This window comes from Eschscholzia californica, unplaced genomic scaffold, assembly GCF_041429995.1.
Source record: "Eschscholzia californica isolate CP2 unplaced genomic scaffold, dmEscCali1.0.p SCAF_6, whole genome shotgun sequence".
Classification (NCBI taxonomy): domain Eukaryota; kingdom Viridiplantae; phylum Streptophyta; class Magnoliopsida; order Ranunculales; family Papaveraceae; genus Eschscholzia; species Eschscholzia californica.
In genome coordinates, this window is record NW_028238483.1 from 19,313,557 (window position 1) to 19,332,705 (window position 19,149).

A 19,149-nucleotide genomic window follows, 5' to 3' on the forward strand; every position below is an offset into this window, starting at 1 on the left:
TTATTATTTTATTTAGATAGGGAGATTTTAATTTCTTTTTTTAACCCTTGAAATTTATTTTGTTTCTTTTTCTCTTAAATTAGTTATTTTATTTCTAAGAAGGAAAGAATTATTGTTTTTTAAATAGGCAACTTTATTTCTACGAAGGACTATATTTTAAATTTTGAGAAGGGCTTCTAGACAATATCCTTTATCAAAAAATGATGGTTGTCCCAGTCATCGTTTTCCCTTCTGTTTTATTATATAGACTAGGTGTCCACCGCGTCCTACGAACGCGGTAGATCCCTTTTGGCTACGTCGTCGTTGATGTTTTACATCTCTATTATTTTTTAGAGTGAGAGAGAGAGTGATGTAGAAACGCAGCGGAATTAAAGATATGAAATAACTAAATAAGAACAATGAAATTAAAGATCAAATAACTCTAAATAATAAACTTTATTAAAACTTCAATGGGGTTTTTCTCTCAAATCTGAAAATAATAGACAAACTAGATATCCCTCTTATAGGGTTTTGGACTTTCCTAGATAGACTTGAATTAGAATTCCTAAATAATTAAATACTGCAACTTGCCTAAATAACTGGACTAACTCTGGACCTTTCCAATTATTGGAAATATTAAAATAGCATAATTCCTAAACCAAAATTAATTAATAAACATACTAAAATAAGAACTTTCTAAGTCCTCTCTCCTTGGCCGGTTGGACCATGACCGGGTCCGGTCATGGAATTAGTCTCCATGCCGGGTGCCCCTGCATCAGCATCCTCTTCCCTCAAGAGGTTCGTCCCGAACCGTTTGTGAAGCGAATGTAATTCCTCCGATCCATCTTCAATTGGTAATAATGTCACAATCTTCTTCTTCCATGGAAATTCATAAACATTCGAACGACCACGGTAAGTGGCATCAACATCAGATTGCCATGGCCGTCCTAATATGATGTGGCATAAATCCATATCTGTAACATCACAATTAACTGTAGACACATAAGAAGAACCAATAGAAAGATTAATAGTACACATATGATCAACTCTTGTAGTAGTACCGGACTGAATCCAAGCTGTTTTATATGGTGTTGATTTAATCACTGTAGGAATACCCAAGAAATTGACTAGTTTAGTAGAAATCAAATTCTCTACACAACCATTGTCAATCACAATAGTACAAACTTTATTCAGTACTGTTCCCCGTGTAACGAACAAATTCTTTCGTTGAGATAAATTCCTCTTGAAAGGTGTGAAAAGAACTCGTCGAGTGAGTAACATAACCCTATCACCATTGTCGGGAATAGTGTTAATTCGTTCAAATTGATCCTCATCTGTATCCGAATCAGCTTTCTTTTCTACCAAATTAGCTTTACCGCGAGAGGGGCAAGCATTAGAATAGTGGCCTGTTTCAAAACAACGATAACACTTAACTGGTGGAGGCTTTTTATAAGGATTTTCTGTTAGTGATTTAGTACCGTCTTCCGCCTGCTTTGATTGATCTAATTCATCTGGTAGAGTTCTGACTGTTTGATTTCTCGTACTATGTCCTCGAAAAATTGAACGTGAATCAGATTCAAAAGACCGAGCTACACTAATACATTCAGAAACCGAATTAAAAGCTCTCAAATTAACCAAATCTTTAATATCATTACGAAGTCCGTCCTTGAATTTTTCTACTTTCATTGACTCTGAATCTGGGAGATTAAGTCTAGTAATAAGTCTTTGGAATTCCGAAGCATATTCCTCAACGGAACGTCTTCCTTGGCGGCAACGTAAATAATCAACACATAGTTGGTTCTCATAATCCGGAGGGAGAAAACGGGAGAACATTAATGGTTTCAATTCTAACCATGAAGAAATAGGTGGAAGGTTTAATAAACGACGATTCTCAGATTCCTGTTTCCACCAAGTAAGAGCAGTTTTAGAAAAATAACCAGTTACACAACGTACCTGTTCAGGGCCTTCAACTTGCATAACATCAAAAAATATCTCAAGTCTAGAGACGTAATCCAAGAAATCTTCAATATTAATCGAACCATCATATGAAGGTACCTCCATTCGAATACGGTATGATGAACTAGGATTTGGAGATTCGATGTCGGTGGGTGGAATGTAGTGATCACGTTCGGTTTTGTTGCTTTGTACTCCCAAAGTTTGTCGTTGTTGTATGTTGGTTGGACGGGTGAGAGTGGTAGTAAGGTCACGGTTTAGAGAATTGGTGGAGAGGTGGTCTCGGTTTCGGTTGACCGGGTGGTTTTGATGACGTTGGTTGGTAGTGTTGTCGGGTTGGAAAGGGGGGTTGTGGTGTGGTTCGGTTTCAAGGGGGCGACGGTGTTGTGAAGGTGGTGTGACCGGATCAAAAGGTGTGGTGGTTGATCGTGTTTCGGTATGAGGGTTGTATTGGTAGTGATGTTGATGGTACGGTGGGTTGGTTTCGATTGGGTTTGTTGGGAATGATGGGTATCGGTTATACGGGTAAAGGGTACGTGGGTCTTGTTGGGTCGTAACGGTTCCTAAAGGGCCAATTGGTTGGGTTAGGTTGGTGATGTTTCGGTTGTTGGTTTGTGGAGTGGTGAGGGTATTGTGATCGGCCGAGAGGTGGCTCTCGGGTGGTGGTCGGTGTGGTGTTGTCGTCGGCTCGGGGAAGGAGAATGATGGTGGTGTTGAAGAGTGGGTATAGGGGGGGTAGCTAGGTGTTGGAAAAAATGTGTTTGGTGAATAGGAGGTGGTGAAGGGTGGTGTTATAATCGGTGGAGGGTGGCTAATGGTGTGGCCGAAGAGTGGTGTCGTCGGTTCGGAGGAGAAACCTAGAGGGGGAAACCGAGTGGTTGTGGTGGTGGTGGTGCCCGTTAGTGGTGAGGGTTGATGTGTGATAGTGGTAGGAGGTGGAGTTTGGTTTTTACACATACCTTCAAGTTGTTTGGAGATGATGGTGATTGAGTCATTGAGTTGATCGAATCTTTTATCGATTTTGTCGAATTTTTCTGTTGTTTCCTTCTTGTACTCATTGAACCCTTCTTCCAATTTTCTTCCTGCAGATAGCCCTTCTTTAATGTTGTCCCATTCAGAAGAGAAAGTTGGTGATTTCTCCTTAGTTGGTGTAGTAGTAGTAGTATTAACCATGATGATAAAAGTGATGAAGAAAAGAAAAGAAAAAAAATTATGGCTCTAGATACCACTTGATGTAGAAACGCAGCGGAATTAAAGATATGAAATAACTAAATAAGAACAATGAAATTAAAGATCAAATAACTCTAAATAATAAACTTTATTAAAACTTCAATGGGGTTTTTCTCTCAAATCTGAAAATAATAGACAAACTAGATATCCCTCTTATAGGGTTTTGGACTTTCCTAGATAGACTTGAATTAGAATTCCTAAATAATTAAATACTGCAACTTGCCTAAATAACTGGACTAACTCTGGACCTTTCCAATTATTGGAAATATTAAAATAGCATAATTCCTAAACCAAAATTAATTAATAAACATACTAAAATAAGAACTTTCTAAGTCCTCTCTCCTTGGCCGGTTGGACCATGACCGGGTCCGGTCATGGAATTAGTCTCCATGCCGGGTGCCCCTGCATCAGAGAGAGAGAGTAGAGAAAGTATTTAGAGAGAAAATAAGGGAATTAACACCATCTGTTTTGGTTAGACAAATTTCTCTTAAACAATTTGTAAAGCTAACCAGACTTGCTACAGTTTGTAAAGCTAACCAAAATACACATCAATAAAATGAATAATAAAATATCAATGAATCCAATTTAAATTTGCATAATAAAAGTTTACATTATTTACAAATTTTTAAAGATACATACACATCAATAAAGTGCTTGATACAGAGGAGAGAGATAGAGAAGAAGAGAAGGCAATTGAAATACAATGGTTTTTCCATGAAATCAGTAAAAATTGATTGCTACTTTCCTAGAAAACTGCAAGTTAATAGTGTATATATAGGCTCGTGGGAGGGGGAAGTTATTTTGAACAAATATTTTTTAAGTGGTTATTTTCTGAGAGGAGAAACGCGGGTAGAATAATTTGTTGAGGGAGAGATTTGAGGAATAGAAAATGGGGGGAAACATGAGGTAGTTTGTAACTCTTTATCTAATTGAGTGACACATGGATAGGTGGTTAACCACTGATTTACATGGACACCCTTCTCTTTTTACTCTATTTACATAAAAAAGGTTTTATATTATTTGTCGGACGGTCAGACTTATCCCTTGGATAACTGACTGAGCTGTTTTAATATAATAGATGTTCTGTTTTAGCAACTGGTTTTAGGATTTATTGGTGTATGTTAAGTTTTTAGTCATGTGTTAGTGGTTGGTTATTTTCAACAAAGGTAGTTTTTTGTTTTTCCTGTTTAAGTGTACTGCTTTCTTTAGTAAGCAATGTATGAAATTCAGATCAGTTCTTTACTTTACATTCTCTTGAAGACTATAATTTCCTACATGTGAGGCATATCATTAAATTGGATATTGAATCAAGCCTACCGCAATTGATGATCAAACGGTGATTTCCGTGGATAACTTTTTTCAAACAGAAAACGTCTTCTCCAATGATCCAGGGGTCTGGTGAGCTACCATATCAATCTCTCCGGTAGTTGTAAGATTAGCAAAGATAAGTGACATGATATCCGATTATTAAATTTTAATTTCTCAACATTTGGTACTTTCTCATTGTAATTTTAATTTCTCTACAATTGGTACTTTCTTATTGTAATTTTTACGGGGGATGTGTTTTAAGTCCAAAATCGCATGATCAATGAGTCTAGAGACCAAAGATAATCTGAAATAGAAAATAAATCCACTCAAAGTAAATTACATGTCTATCCTCTCATTCTCTTTTACTGCCTAACCTATCCTAAGTTAAAAAAAATAACCTAAAATAATATATACCATAATATTTAGAGATTCATTAAATGATTTCCTCAAAAACAAACTTTCCTTCCGAAAAAATAGTTGCCTTTACCGTTTAGCAGAATACTTTCTTTTATATTTCTATTAGAATTGGGCAAAAACAAACCGAAGAGAGAGAGAGCATCGTCACTTTCTAATATATGAACTAGGTTTTGATTTCATTCATCATCGACGCCCAAATTAAACCGAGTGAAAAAGGCGAAAGCATCGAGTGGGAGAGAGAGAATCGATTGATGGTTTCATTCATCATCTACAGTAGTGAAGAGTAAGAAAAAACAAACGTTAAAATAAAATGTTAAAAATGTTGTTAGACTTGATAAGATTCTACCAACATAAAATTTTATTAGAATCAACCTATTGTAACAAATTCATATCATATGGTAACAGAATCAAGAAAATGCTAGTAAAATACTGAAAATGTAACAAAAACAATTTCACATAATATATTTTAATTACTAAAAAGTATTTGTTAACCTATTGTAATAAGTTCATAAGATGCTAGCAAAATATTCTTGCTTTTTAAACTACTGTATTCAAATTTATTCAACCGATGCTAATAGAATGTAAAAGTTGCTATTAGAATCAATAAGATGCTAGTAAAATAGTATTTGCTTTTTAAACTACTTTATCAAATTCATTCATCAGATGCTAGAAGAATGTAAAATATGCTAGTAGAATCAGTAAGATGCTAGCAAAATAGTTTGCTTATTAAGCTCACAAAAGAATTTGTAGATGTTTAATTGGATCGAGGTAGAGATAAAAAGCAAATCACGAATTCATACTTTCTTGAAGTCCAAAGAACATAGATAACAAAGAGAGAAAATCGTTTTTGGGAGAGAGCATCTCGTTTTAGGTAAATATTGGTTGAATTGGTAGGTTAATTTAGACAAATACCAGTTTTGGAAATAATATATTTTCTTGAATTCAAAGAATATATAGTTACAGAAAGAGAAACTCGTGTTTGGGAGAGAGAGAACTAGTTTTAGGTAAATATCCATTGATTTGGTAGGTTACTTTAGAAAAATATAAGTTTTGGAAATAAAGATTAACATTAAATATCCACCATAAATATTCTTTCATAAAATTACTAAAAAGTATTTGTTAACCTATTGTAACAAATTCATAAGATGCTAGCAAAATATTCTTGCTTTTTAAACTACTGTATTCAAATTTATTCAACCGATGCTAATAGAATGTAAAAATTGCTATTAGAATCAATAAGATGCTAGCTAAATAGTATTTGCTTTTTAAACTACTTTGTACAATTCATTCATCAGATGCTAGTAGAATGTAAAATATGCTAGTAGAATCAGTAAGAACCTAGCAAAATACTTTCCTTTTTAACCTCACGAAAGAATTTGTAGATGTTTAATTGGATCGAGGTAGAGATAAAAAACAAATCACAAATTCATACTTTCTTGAAGTTCAAAGAACATAGAGTTACAGAGAGAGAAAATCATTTTTGGGAGAGAGCATCTCGTTTTAGGTAAATATTCATTGAATTGGTAGGTTAATTTAGACAAATATCAGTTTTGGAAATATATATTTTCTTAAATTCAAAGAACATATAGTTACAGAAAGAGAAACTCGTGTTTGGGAGAGAGAACTAGTTTTAGGTAAATATCCATTGATTTGGTAGGTTACTTTAGAAAAATATAAGTTTTGGAAATAAAGATTAACGTTAAATATCCACCATAAATATTCTTTCATAAAATTTATAGAAAGAATAATTGTATTAACTCAACCATTATAAACATTTGGTTTACCAATGGTTAAAAAATATTTATGAAAGGGCAAAATTGAGAGAAAATTAAAGGATTGATGCATGGGGCCCACCAAATAGTGAATTTTTGGACTTATTTTACATTTTCGATTTATTTTGGTTTTATTTTATTTATTGATTTAGGAGTGGATATATGACTAATTACCCCCCTTATTTTTGGACCTTAAACTCAAAAATCCTAATTTTTAACTCTTGGTACTCTCTAAAGATAAGTGAAGTTTTTTTGGAGGTATAAGATTTATCGCAAGTTATTTAAGATTTTTGAAACTACACATTTTTTTTTATTTTGATGTTTCAAATCTATTAAGAAAATCTTTCTGAAAAAATTTCTAGGTTTCTTTTATAGATGTCTCACTGCACGCGTACTATTTTTTACATATGAGTTCCAAAAGATGTTCTCAAATTATGATGTAGTTATTAGACATAATTTTTCATATAGGTTTAAGTCCAATTTAACATAATCAATTTAGACCCATTGAAAAAAAAAACAATTCAAACTCCAACTTTGGTTTAGCAGACATAAATTTAAATTGTTTTGAAAAGTATGTCTTGCAAAAACAAAAAATTGATTTGTACGACTCCAGCCACATAATATTTAAGCAAAAAAAAATCACTATGAGAACATAAAAGCCGTCCGCATCCTCAAAATGATGAATTCATAAAAGGGTGTTACTATAAAGTGTAACTTTACTTTCCTTCCTTTTTTGTTCACTGGATTATCAAACCAATCTTATATCACGACAACTCAAAGTGAGAAGAATAAAAATAGATTTTTGACCAAAGTAAACTACGGGATAAATGAAGTTATGATAGGGAAAGAAACACTTATTTTGTTTTTTTATAGGCAAAGGAACACTTGGTAACAAAATTAATGACATAAATGAAGGGTCAATTAAGTGTACATGGAAAAAAAACGAAAAGATGACGTACTTGTGAGAGGGAAAATAACACATAGTAATAGAGTGAGATAAATGAAGTGTCATTGAAGTGCACATGGACACTTTTATATTTATTGTGAGATTGAAAATGGATGGTTGGATTTGAATAAGAAGTGATATTGTAGTCATATGCTCTGTGGTTGTCCAGTCACCATCTAGGGTGTCTGAAACTGTTAGCACCGGAAAAATCAAATTTGAATCAAAATCTTTGGGGATATTGGTAATGGCCGCTCTTCAACTTCGCCACACTCATCACCATCACATATTACAGCCACCATCTTTTCTCCCATCCTCTTCTCCGTCCCCATGTTTCAACAAAAAAACCACCATGTCCCCTTTGCCATAGAGGCAGGAAGATGTGTGTCCACTTCTTAGACGAATTAATAACATCAATTTCTTGTGTTTTGTAAAAATTGAACAAAAATAGCATTCACAATAGATTCCATATCTACGATGAAGCGTGGTACATGACGGTTTATAGCAGGAGAGAGAACATTTGGGATGAACAAATGTCCATAAGCCCTCAGAAAACAGATAAATATCAACTTACTCGAAAATATACAATATCAAAGGTAACATAACAACAATTAACATTGAAATACATTTAATGGAGCACATACATACACACCAAAAATGATTTTAAAGAAGAAATGGAAGAAACACAGAGGAAATGACAAGACTCTGGCCTTGGTGCCTCTCATAGGGAAACAACCTCATTTGACATTTTTACATGAAAGCATCATTGTTGAATATGTTGCAACACATGTTAGGGTACGAGGATTGGTGCATGACTCTTTCTACTGCTCTAAGAGCGAACTTAACATGTAAATTGGTCTAAAAGCACCTATTGAGCTAACAAAGAAAACACATTAGAAACAAGTTCAACTCCACAAACATGTGAGCTAGTAATTATGTAGTAAGTCAGTAAAGCTTAACATTATATCTACATATAAAAACGGAGGTCAGGGGCAAAAGAATATTATGTCACTGCTAACAGTGAAGATCAAGAAAAAAATAAATATATACTCAAGAAAAACGTAATGAATCTCTTTATAGAGGTTGCATCATTAAAGAGCTTGAAAAATGTACTTACATCTGAAAGAGAACTATGTAGAAATTTGTATGAACTTGCTTTGACCCGTAGAGAAATGACTTTGGGAGTCATCATCATCTTCGCTACTGAAGTAGTTCGTAATCTTACACTCCTCATTTTATTGTTTGCGTTCCCGAGCACCCATCCACTTTCTCACATACTTTTGCATCATAAGTTACATCGTCAAACATTTTGTCTAATTTTTTTACATATTTCAAAAGTACGAATTAAATTATTGAACGTTGTAGCAATATATAAATAGTTCTTACTCTTTCTACTTTTAATATCAGTATATTACCATGGAAAGTTGGACAGAAGCAGAACATTGGTGTTTAGTATGTCTTTAAATAATTTTTCCTAAACTCCTCGAAGAAAATATAGTCATCACATCAAGAACGGTAAATTAGTTACCATACAAATTTCAACCTCCGATGATCATCTTGTTAGATATGCTGCAGAAGAGCAAAAGGTGCCCGAGGTTTTAAGCAGTGTAGACCAAAATTCTAGGTCCTTCAACTCATTCATTTCACCATTTAACTATATGTACCCGCAAAGAAGATCCACAGTCAAGACACAGTCGTACGAGAGAATAACAACTCGGTAATAGATTCCGAGAAGGCTAAAGGGACAAAGAAATAATTATCACAAATTAGAAGCCCTAGATATGGATTAATTCACACTGTAATACGGGCTAGTGATAGTCGTGCAGTGAAAGAGTTCCGACTTCGAAAAGTATCACAAACTACCCCTAGTGCATTGAAGAATAAGGTGCATTTAATGAAGACATAAAACACAATTAACTGTGATCGAGCTTGAAGTTGTTACCCTTTATTCTCGAGTATAGTTAGAATCAAGCATTTTACTTATGCAAATGTTTGTAATGTCAATAGTTGTTGCACCAATATTGCTTAAGATAGTCGATGTGTAAGAAAGAGCACCTTGATTCATTTGGTGCCTGAAATTGTCAGTTGAAGAATTAATTAGTCAAAATGATTCATTTTATAGAAGCGATTTTAATGTCTATCCTTGTCTTCCGCCAATATAAAAGTTAGTTGGATCAACTCTGTTGATTGTCAAATTGACCCTTGTGGGTCAAAATCAACAATGCAAAATAGAGTTTTTATCCAACCTCTCAAAACCATAACTAAATATCAACTATTGGTGTTGTGAACTTATCAACAAATCATCAAATTGACACTTGTTCTGGATATTTAAATTTTTTTTTCAGAAACCAAATACCATTGAGGAAAGTAAGAAAAACAGGGAAGTATGCATGCCTGAAGATGCCTAACAACATTTTAAGCATGTCGACATTCATTATATCTACCTTTATAAGTACGACCTCTGTAACAAAAAGCAACAGAAGCAAAATATATTAGAAATAACATATAAAAAGCTACTAAAGGAAATCTCGAAGTCTTACTTATATTGTCAATTCTTGAGCTGCCACAAATTTTTGATGAAGTTCCACAAACCAAAAAATCCGAGGTTTCTTTTCGGCTGGTGGATCGTCATTCTCATTCTCACCACAATCATCATTATCTTCTTCATTTTGCTCATTTATTTTTTTGTTAGGTTTTCCATCTTGATGTTCATCACCTCCACTTAGTGCGGAAATTTTCCCACTTTCTCCAATTCCTTGATTAGAAAATTTCTCATAACTATTTTGGGCATTCAACTCTACCTTCTTTATACAAATAAAGGTGATGCAATATATTCTTTAGCTCCTCAATGAGCAGAGGTTTCAACAAGTAGTCCCGAGAACAGTGAGAAACCCCCTCCCCTTCTTCACAAGTCTCGAGTTGCCATTTTTCGACTACACTACCATCATTCAAATAATGAATAATATAACTGTAGAAGCTTCTGGACTTGATTTGTTAACTACTATGAAGTTACCTTAACCTAAATAAAAAGGAACAATTGGAATCACAGAAACAACAAATTAAAACAACCCCAATCTATGTCACACAAAGAAGTTTATCAAGATTAAAGACTACCCAAATTAACTTTTGATCGATGTTTGACAATTGAATGATCATTGGTTGTCTTACTTGTCACATGAGGGTCAATTTCAAAACTTACAAGGTTAAGAAGTTTGAATCCAACCATCTCTCGCATATGAACGTCGCTGATACCGTCATTGAAGATTTTCTTATTTCTCTGACCATCTTTAGGCCAATAACTGCCCGAGTAGTTGAAGTACCTAAAACACATAATCATAGTAAAATATACAATGAAATCAAATAAAAAAAATGAACACTTTGATTCATTTAATCCACCGAAATATCAATTCATCTTGGGTAGGATCATGAAAACCTCATTTCCATGGTTTCCGCAAGGCCGACATGAGAAGAGAGAGAGCGCGACGGAGACTTACGAGAATATGAGAGAGAGGTAAATGACCAAGTCAAGAGAAAGAGAAGACGAAGAGATTGCCGATTGGAACGGTTTATGTTGTCGTTTCAATGACCAAGGAAGATACGATGGAAGGTCCCTTATTGGAGATATTAATTAGTTTGAACGGCCCAGATCGAAAGAGAATGATATAAGGGGTTGTCCAAGTCATCATCTAACTCATCACATAGGAACATTTATTTTGTCCTAGTCACAAGGTGTCCTAGTCACAAGGATCTGTTTTGTATAATAGACTAGAATGTTGTCTCATAGTCCCTAAGTGTGTGCTACTAAAAGGAAGATGTACATTCAAAATCTTACACTATAATAGCCATTGAATTACTATTATGTGATTATCAATTGAGGTGTTTTCAATGTTCATAAAAAAAGGGGGTTTTCATCAAAATGAGAGAGAAGAAGGAGAGTCAGAGAGAGATGAAATTTACAAGTAAACTATAATTCAAACTTTTCACTGTATAGATCATACAAAAATCTCCAATCAATCAAACTCCAATTTCTCCAAACTGCACAAAAAGAATTCCTAAATAAAAAGGTTATTAAAATCAAGAGACTGAAAACGAAATAGCAAATCGATTTAGGGTTTGAAGAGATTTAACGAATGCATTTGAAGATTCGATGAAGAGAAGGAGAGCAAGAATCGTCAAATAGTTAATTTAGAGTAACTCACATAAAGGAACGTCAAGTAGAAAACCAATAAACAGATTAAACAAAGAGTTATTTAAATAAACTGAGTCCATCAGCTCAAATCATAAAACTCGATAAGAAGATGGAGTTTTGATAGAGAGAGAAAGAGAAAGACCTGGTTTGATGAGGATCCGTTGAGTTTCCCGTTCATTCAAAGAATAAACCATCTTAATATGGGATGGCAGTCCTTTGTAAGTGAAGATTAAAATGAACGAAAAAATAAAACCCTGAATCTTAGAATGATCAAAGAAGAAGATCAAATTCACAAATTCTCTCGAACTACGGATGATTTTTAAGGGGAAAGAAAAGGGTGGCGTCTGGTGATGCTTGGTTATGGGTCGTGGTCATCTGGGTGCATGTGAATGGATATTAATGAATTGCTACATGGAAAACATTTGATCTGTAACTGAAACTCTTTTTCTCTTCCTCTTCTTAGTGATAACCTCTTGAGCTTTGAGTTGATTGAACGATTGAGATTGGTCAATCTGTTTGATCAACGACTTAGATTGGTCAATGCTTTTATTACAACCAATTAAAGAGCCTATCTCATTACCAATAAATTAGAGTTACGTATAGATAATGGAAGGTCATGATTTATCATGAGATAAATAAAAGACCAAGATTTATCAGGAGAATCGCAGGTGCCCCAAAGGTGACCTCAATGTAAGACATGGTTGTGTTTGTGCCGTAAGCATAAGGAATCAAGTTTCAAGTAAAGACTTATGAGTTTCAAGTAAATGGGCAACCTATGATCTACTTCTTGCAAGCAGGTTATCACCATCATTTTAAGATTCAATTTATATGCTAATAGGTATTTACTGTCACTCCATCCCCACAAAGGATGTGCTCCAAGGTTAACATGACAATTAATATTGCAAATCTAAGACCAAACTTTAGTTTCTTTCTTTACAGATTGGAATGTATGAACAATTATCATATAAAGGTTTTCAGTTGCAGCAAATCACTCCTTTTGGCTATTTTTGGGGATTTAGATTAAAATGAATTTAATAATCGTCTCTTCGGTGAGGTTGATTGCAACAACACTGCCAGAGTCAATTAAAGCTTTGAGGTTTTCATGGGGATTTTTCATGTGAACATTTGTATATACATACTCTGTTGAATTCTTATTCAGGAGATTGTTATATATTTTTTCAAGTAAACACTTATGAGTGTCAATTAAACAATTATGAAAAATCAAACTATGTTTAATGTTTTAGCCAAATAATAACATTGTTTTAGCCAAGAAAGTTAACAACGTTCAAGGGTGTACGCTATCGGGGGAGTTCTATCGAACATGTTGTGTGCACATTAGAATCCTTGATCTAGTTATTCAAGTAAACTAAAATGAACTATCAATGAACTACAAATAGTTTTTCCTTGACAATGAACAAAACTGAACTCCACAAAATAACTTAATCAAAAGAATTCTTTGATCTAGGTATTAAGATAAACTAAAAATGATCTAACAATGAACTACAGAATCTAAGTATTTTAGGTATTCAAGTAAACAATTCTAAGAACTATAGAATCTAGGTATTTTAGGTATTCATCAATAAAATGAAAGTCTAAAAATCATATGATCAAACTCTATAGAACAGGAAAAATAATATCAAAATCAGAATAAGAAACTTACCGTTAGTGATCGCTTTAAGAAACTCAATAATCACCTTCTCTCTGTGATAATGAAAAAATATGAATAAGAAGCTCAATAATCAAACTAAAAAAAATCAATAAAGCACTCAATAATCAAAATGTAAGGAACTTACCAATTTCAAAAAACTACAGAATGATTTATGGGTGTGATGCAAGAATTTTATAGTGAGAAATCATCATCTTGAAGGATGAAATCAAGGGAAAAATAGTATCTTTGGGCGTTAGGAATCATTATTTTGGAGTTAAGATAAATTGGCGTTAGGAATTAGAAGATAAATGATTCTCCACTTGATGTGTTACCCACGATTTGTTGAAACTGACGAACGGACATAAATGATTCCATACCCACGATTTGTTGAGAAGATTTTTTTACGGCCAGATCTGCACGATCAATATTTGATGTGAGGAGATTTTTAAGGGCAAGATTTAACGAAAAATGGTGGGTTATTTTTAACCGTCAGATTGTTAAATGTTAATAAGGATGATTTAAGATGGACGACCAGATTTATCTCATTGTTTGTCTCTGGGCATCGTCAAATTCCACTCAAGGCGCCCTGCTATGATCCAACGGTTGTTTTAACGGCTGATCCAACGGTTGATTTAAAACGTGATATTAATACTAACAATTACGCTGAACGGCTAATCCAACGGTTGTTATAATGGTTGATCCAACGGTTTATTTGAAAAGTGATATTAATACTAACAATAACGTTCATTATAATGGAAGTTATCTAACGGTTGATATCGGTGTTGATATGGGACGGACGGACGGATTTATCTCCAATGTTTGTCCCAGTCAGCACTTTTCAACCTGTTTTATTATATAGATGATGATTTAAGCTTTAATTTTTGAATGGCAGAAACATGATGCAATCGGCAAATTTACAGTATAATGTGCAAATAAGTCCATGGGTCCGCACAAATAAGTCCGTTGTCTCTTGTGACGATCCCTCAAATTTAGAGATTGACAACACTAGAACATGGGTAATTGACAAACCCTAATTTAGAAAGAAACTCTAGGGGTGTTGCATGTCCTGACTTTTGTATCATCATTCTACATATATGTGTACATAGAATCATTTGAAGGGTGTTATCCTATTGTGAATATTTATCACCTGCCCTGAGAACAGCTAAAGACCTTGTTTTGCCTATACTTAGTTGCTATAGTAATTGAGGGGGGTCTTAGGTCTGTGGTCTTCTAATCTGGCAACATTGTTAGAAGAGTTCAGTCCTAGATCATTGCTATGTTTTATGTAACTTCTGTCTCCCTTTATCTGATTTGAATGTATTAGTTATTTTATCTTGTTTTTGTAAGCATAACTGCAAAAGTTCATTGAATAGAATGACTACAATCAATTATAAAGAGTGAAATGAAGCAAGCAAACAACTAAATATTACCTGTCAAAAATACTTCTGGGACAGATCATGTAGAAACTGACTTTAAACTCAAATAAGAAAAAGATCCTTTGTCAATCCATTGAAACCCATAAGAAAATTGGAGAGCTTCCAATGTCTTCCATGGATAATGGATTCACCATTTGTTTTGTGGTAAGCCTTTGTACGTGAATGTAGTATCAAATGCACAAATAAATGAGCAAAGGTGAAATACCAACCATAGCTAAAACCAAAAAAGAAAACATAAAAAATACAAAATGAAAAGAAAGCGGAAATGAAATTCAAACATATTGATTAATCTTTAGAGAGACGGCAAACCAATAATACCTGAGTTGAAGTTAAGAAATAGTATAGGCCCTTGATTCCTTGAACATCTTACAAAACTATTTGAAGTAATAACGATTTTGGTTGAAAAGTTGCCAGTTTTCCAAATCAAATTAAGAAAATGTTCATCTTTCTTAGCATATAACTCAAATAGTGAAAGTATATATATATATATACAATATCAATTTTTCAAGATAACCGACTTACCTTTTAATGCTGCTAATAGAGCACTCTGGCCAAGTTTCAAAAATTCTTCGAAAGCTGCATACAAGTTCAAGAAATTAACTTATGTGATATAAAACTTTTCTATTTTGACTAAACAAACAACTCTATTTCTAATTACAAGTAATTAGATGAGATCAGATTGTTGCCAGAAACATGAACCCTCCACATTTATTACTTGGTAACATTGAATATTATGTAAAGTGACCAATGAAATATATTTTATTCGTGCCAGAAACATGAACCCTCCACATCTATTATTTGGAAACATTGAATATTATATGAAGTAATCAATGAAATATATTCTATTCGTGAAATTCTTACCACCGTTTTAGGACAAAGCTACTAAATTCATATAGAAAAATATAGATTCATCACCACCTACAAAAACATACTGATAAGAATTACAGACTTAAACAACTAACTATCCGTAGTCAAAACTTAGAAGACAAATACACACCAGTAACATATATTGGACGAGTCTGTATGATCGTATCACTTCTCCCACATATTCATCAACAAAAATTTTGTCCTAGTCAATAAGTTGAAACTTATTACTTGCAACCTATTTAATCTAAATTTTGCAACCCTTAGTTCATCTCATATACAAAAATAAACACAGAATAACATATCTTATAGATCATCGAAAGAATAAAATTTGAAAGTCTATTAAAGAATCATATGAGACTTCATAAACCAAAAAATAGAAAAACGGAGGAGGTACTTCAAATGGTGGGAGATATAAACACTCAGAACACATGAAAAGGTAGAAGTACCCAACCTTCTTCAAGTAAGATCGCACTTCCGTCACGGTTTTTTCCATCCTTGTCTTAGTATCTAGGGGTGGTAGCATCCATTTATTAACGAAAAAGAAATAACATCATTGATCTTCACAATAAAACAACATAAAACAATCATAAGCACACAAGATAAATCTGACCTTATTACAACTACAACATCATCAGCTTCACACCAAGGGGAAAGCAAGAAGAGCGCGTGCAAGGGTTTGCTTGACAATAGATTAATACCCAGTAAGATGTAAGAGAAGAAGAATCTGGAACAAATATATGAAGATATTGGGACGATCACTAAAGAAGTATTGTAGTGATGGTTGTTGGACAATGGAGTAAATGTTAATATGTGAATAAATGAAACTCAGAAATAATTAGTGAATTTCTAAAGCTTAAGGCATGGAAAGTAGAAAAAAAAAACTGTAGCTTTCAGTATTACAAACATCTCATGTGCAAAAGTGCAAAAATATGCAACTAAGATAGCAATTGATGTTTAAGATATTATTCCACTTGCAAGTTTAGTTAACTAAATGGTATGATCCAATCATAACTTTTAGTTCATTGTAATAGGTTATGAAAGAGATAATGAACAAGATATTGTCATTTCAATAATCTGACTATTTTATATTTACCAACGTTGGAAGAACAATGGTACCTAAGGGGTTGGTGTTTCATTTGAACGAGCTCCATCCATGTTATAATATGACTTCATCGAGGCTGAGTGAACATCATATTTATTGCCTGGACATAATAATGAATAAATGACGATTGAGTTAAAGTTAGTCTGATTATGACAATTTAGAAATACATTTCGTGCATTTTATATAGCCTCTTCACGTTTTTACCTCTCAAAAGAGTATTATCAACCCAAGGATGTTCGTTGTAACAACTTCACTACAAATAGAAACTAACTATTTAGCACATTATTATCATCGCAGTCTTGGCTACCAATGTCAAAGGTCTAACACTTCTAAGCACGTTTTTTCAGTTACATAGACGGAAAATGGGTGTTATATAGGAGTTTGAAACCAAAAAGAAGATTATTATTTGTTGTTAAAATCAAGAAACTAACCTTAATCAGTGTTGTTCACAGATAAGCCTGTAACTCAAAGACATCCATTCATACATATATAGTTTTATTCAACTACATTTTGTATCTATTTTATAATCAAAGGGATACCAAAAGAAGAAATTATAAAATGAAGAAAGAAATATCAAACTACATTACAACATGGATCAGTCAATGTGCTGATAGCTAATATAACTAATTCGAAAGAGGGAAGACGGAAAACCATCTAACTACCGAACATTCAAGTACACAACACAACCGTAGTCAGTAACTTACAAGAATAATTATAATATAAATTCAAACAAGTTAAGAACGAGCTTAGCTAGGTTATGTAAGTGGTTCAGAGTTGGAAATAAAGAACGGAAATGCAAATAATTATGACATAAATTATCAATGAATTGGTGTGCACCTAGCTTGAATTAGGGCTTGTCTAACGCAATTTCCGGACACCTGCAAACCAGAGGAGGAAAGTAAGGCAAAAAGAATTTCGAATATATGAAGCAAGAACTGGTTCATATTTCAATAGAACGTAAACTTATTTGTAATAGTTGACTGTTGAGAATAAATCAATAATGTTCCGGACGCTGAAAATATTGTTATGTATGGACTTATAACTCCATATATTGTAAGAAAAGTAGTTGTTTTAGAAGTGGTTAGCAGCAGTGAAGACTGTTTTTCCCGTTGATTTTCAAATAGTACTAAAAGAATACCATATTAATTTCAAATATTAGTCTGATATGGAGGAGACAGTATTCGAGAAAACCACTAATGCAAGGAAATGTCCAGATGTATTATGTCTGAATGATCCTATAAGGGGTTCGTCTACATCTGTTATTTCCTTTAGAATTTTGATTTATAATACATGGGTAGCTTAAAAGAAGAGCAACGATTACATCTCGAGGTTTGGAAAAGGATTCTAAGAATTAAGGAAAATGGGAAAAAACAAGTTCTTATTGAAGAACTATTTTATCCTTCATGTACTGGTTATAATGGAATTCATGCATCTAAAAGAATCATAAATATTTATAACTCTGTGGGTATTGAAGTGTTGTTCAAAATAGGAAGGAAAATGGGAAATTGAGAAAGATGAATCCAATTATTGTTCATGTGAATTAGCATTCTGACAAGCTAAAAAGAATAGAAGTTGTAGTTGATTTCTATGTACTTGAACCCCCACAAGATGGCTGACAGTGGTAGTATTTTTTTACCCTTTTCCAAATATTGTTTGATATTTTTCTATCGTTGTTCATGTTATGTATACAGATAGACAAAATAACCCTATATTGAAATATTACCTGTGCAGCTTTTTAATAGCTAAAGAGGAAGATAATTAAGCGTTTAACCATAAGAGACAGAGATACCCACAAGATGTTGATCGGATTGACTTGTAAAACCGAAACCCCAAATTGAAACATACCAATGCAAAATACAATCTAATTTTTTTTACCGAAACCCCAAATTGAAACATACCAATGTAAGATAAACAAACTTTTTACCAAAACCCACATCTCCATTCATTTACAAATATTTTTTTGTTGCAAGTAGTCATCTTATATCACAAAAGAGATGCGAAATTTTCATATCAGGAGCTGTAAAAATGATAAATACATGAAGAATGCTTAAAACATTACCTTAAAAAAACTGCGGGTAATTTTGTCATAAATTCCACTTGTCAGCTTTCACTCCATACAACAATGTTAAAGGGCTGCAACCTACAACCAATTTCTTGTGTTATTCTTTTTTTTCAACTTTCAATCATCCCCGTTCAGTTCAATTAGTCAAAATAGTAAGATTAACGAAGACATTGATGTTTGGCCAGTAGAACAACGTAACAAAAAGACATATATTCACACAAATATAGTTTTATTCAACTATAT

At 33.3% G+C, this 19,149-nt stretch overlaps 2 long non-coding RNA genes across 2 annotated transcripts; both read right to left on the bottom strand.

Moving 5' to 3' along the window:
* Positions 1–9,138: 9,138 nt before the first annotated feature.
* LOC147532232 (uncharacterized) lies at positions 9,139–11,078 on the bottom strand. The gene is made up of 5 exons (XR_015227642.1): positions 11,036–11,078; positions 10,802–10,922; positions 10,143–10,621; positions 9,959–10,063; positions 9,139–9,674 (listed from the first exon to the last, which is right to left on the bottom strand). It is a non-coding gene; the product is annotated as an uncharacterized LOC147532232 (long non-coding RNA).
* Positions 11,079–12,218: 1,140 nt separating this feature from the next.
* LOC147532233 (uncharacterized) lies at positions 12,219–13,724 on the bottom strand. Its single transcript, XR_015227643.1, has 3 exons — positions 13,585–13,724; positions 13,452–13,492; positions 12,219–12,303 (listed from the first exon to the last, which is right to left on the bottom strand). It is a non-coding gene; the product is annotated as an uncharacterized LOC147532233 (long non-coding RNA).
* Positions 13,725–19,149: the final 5,425 nt, after the last annotated feature.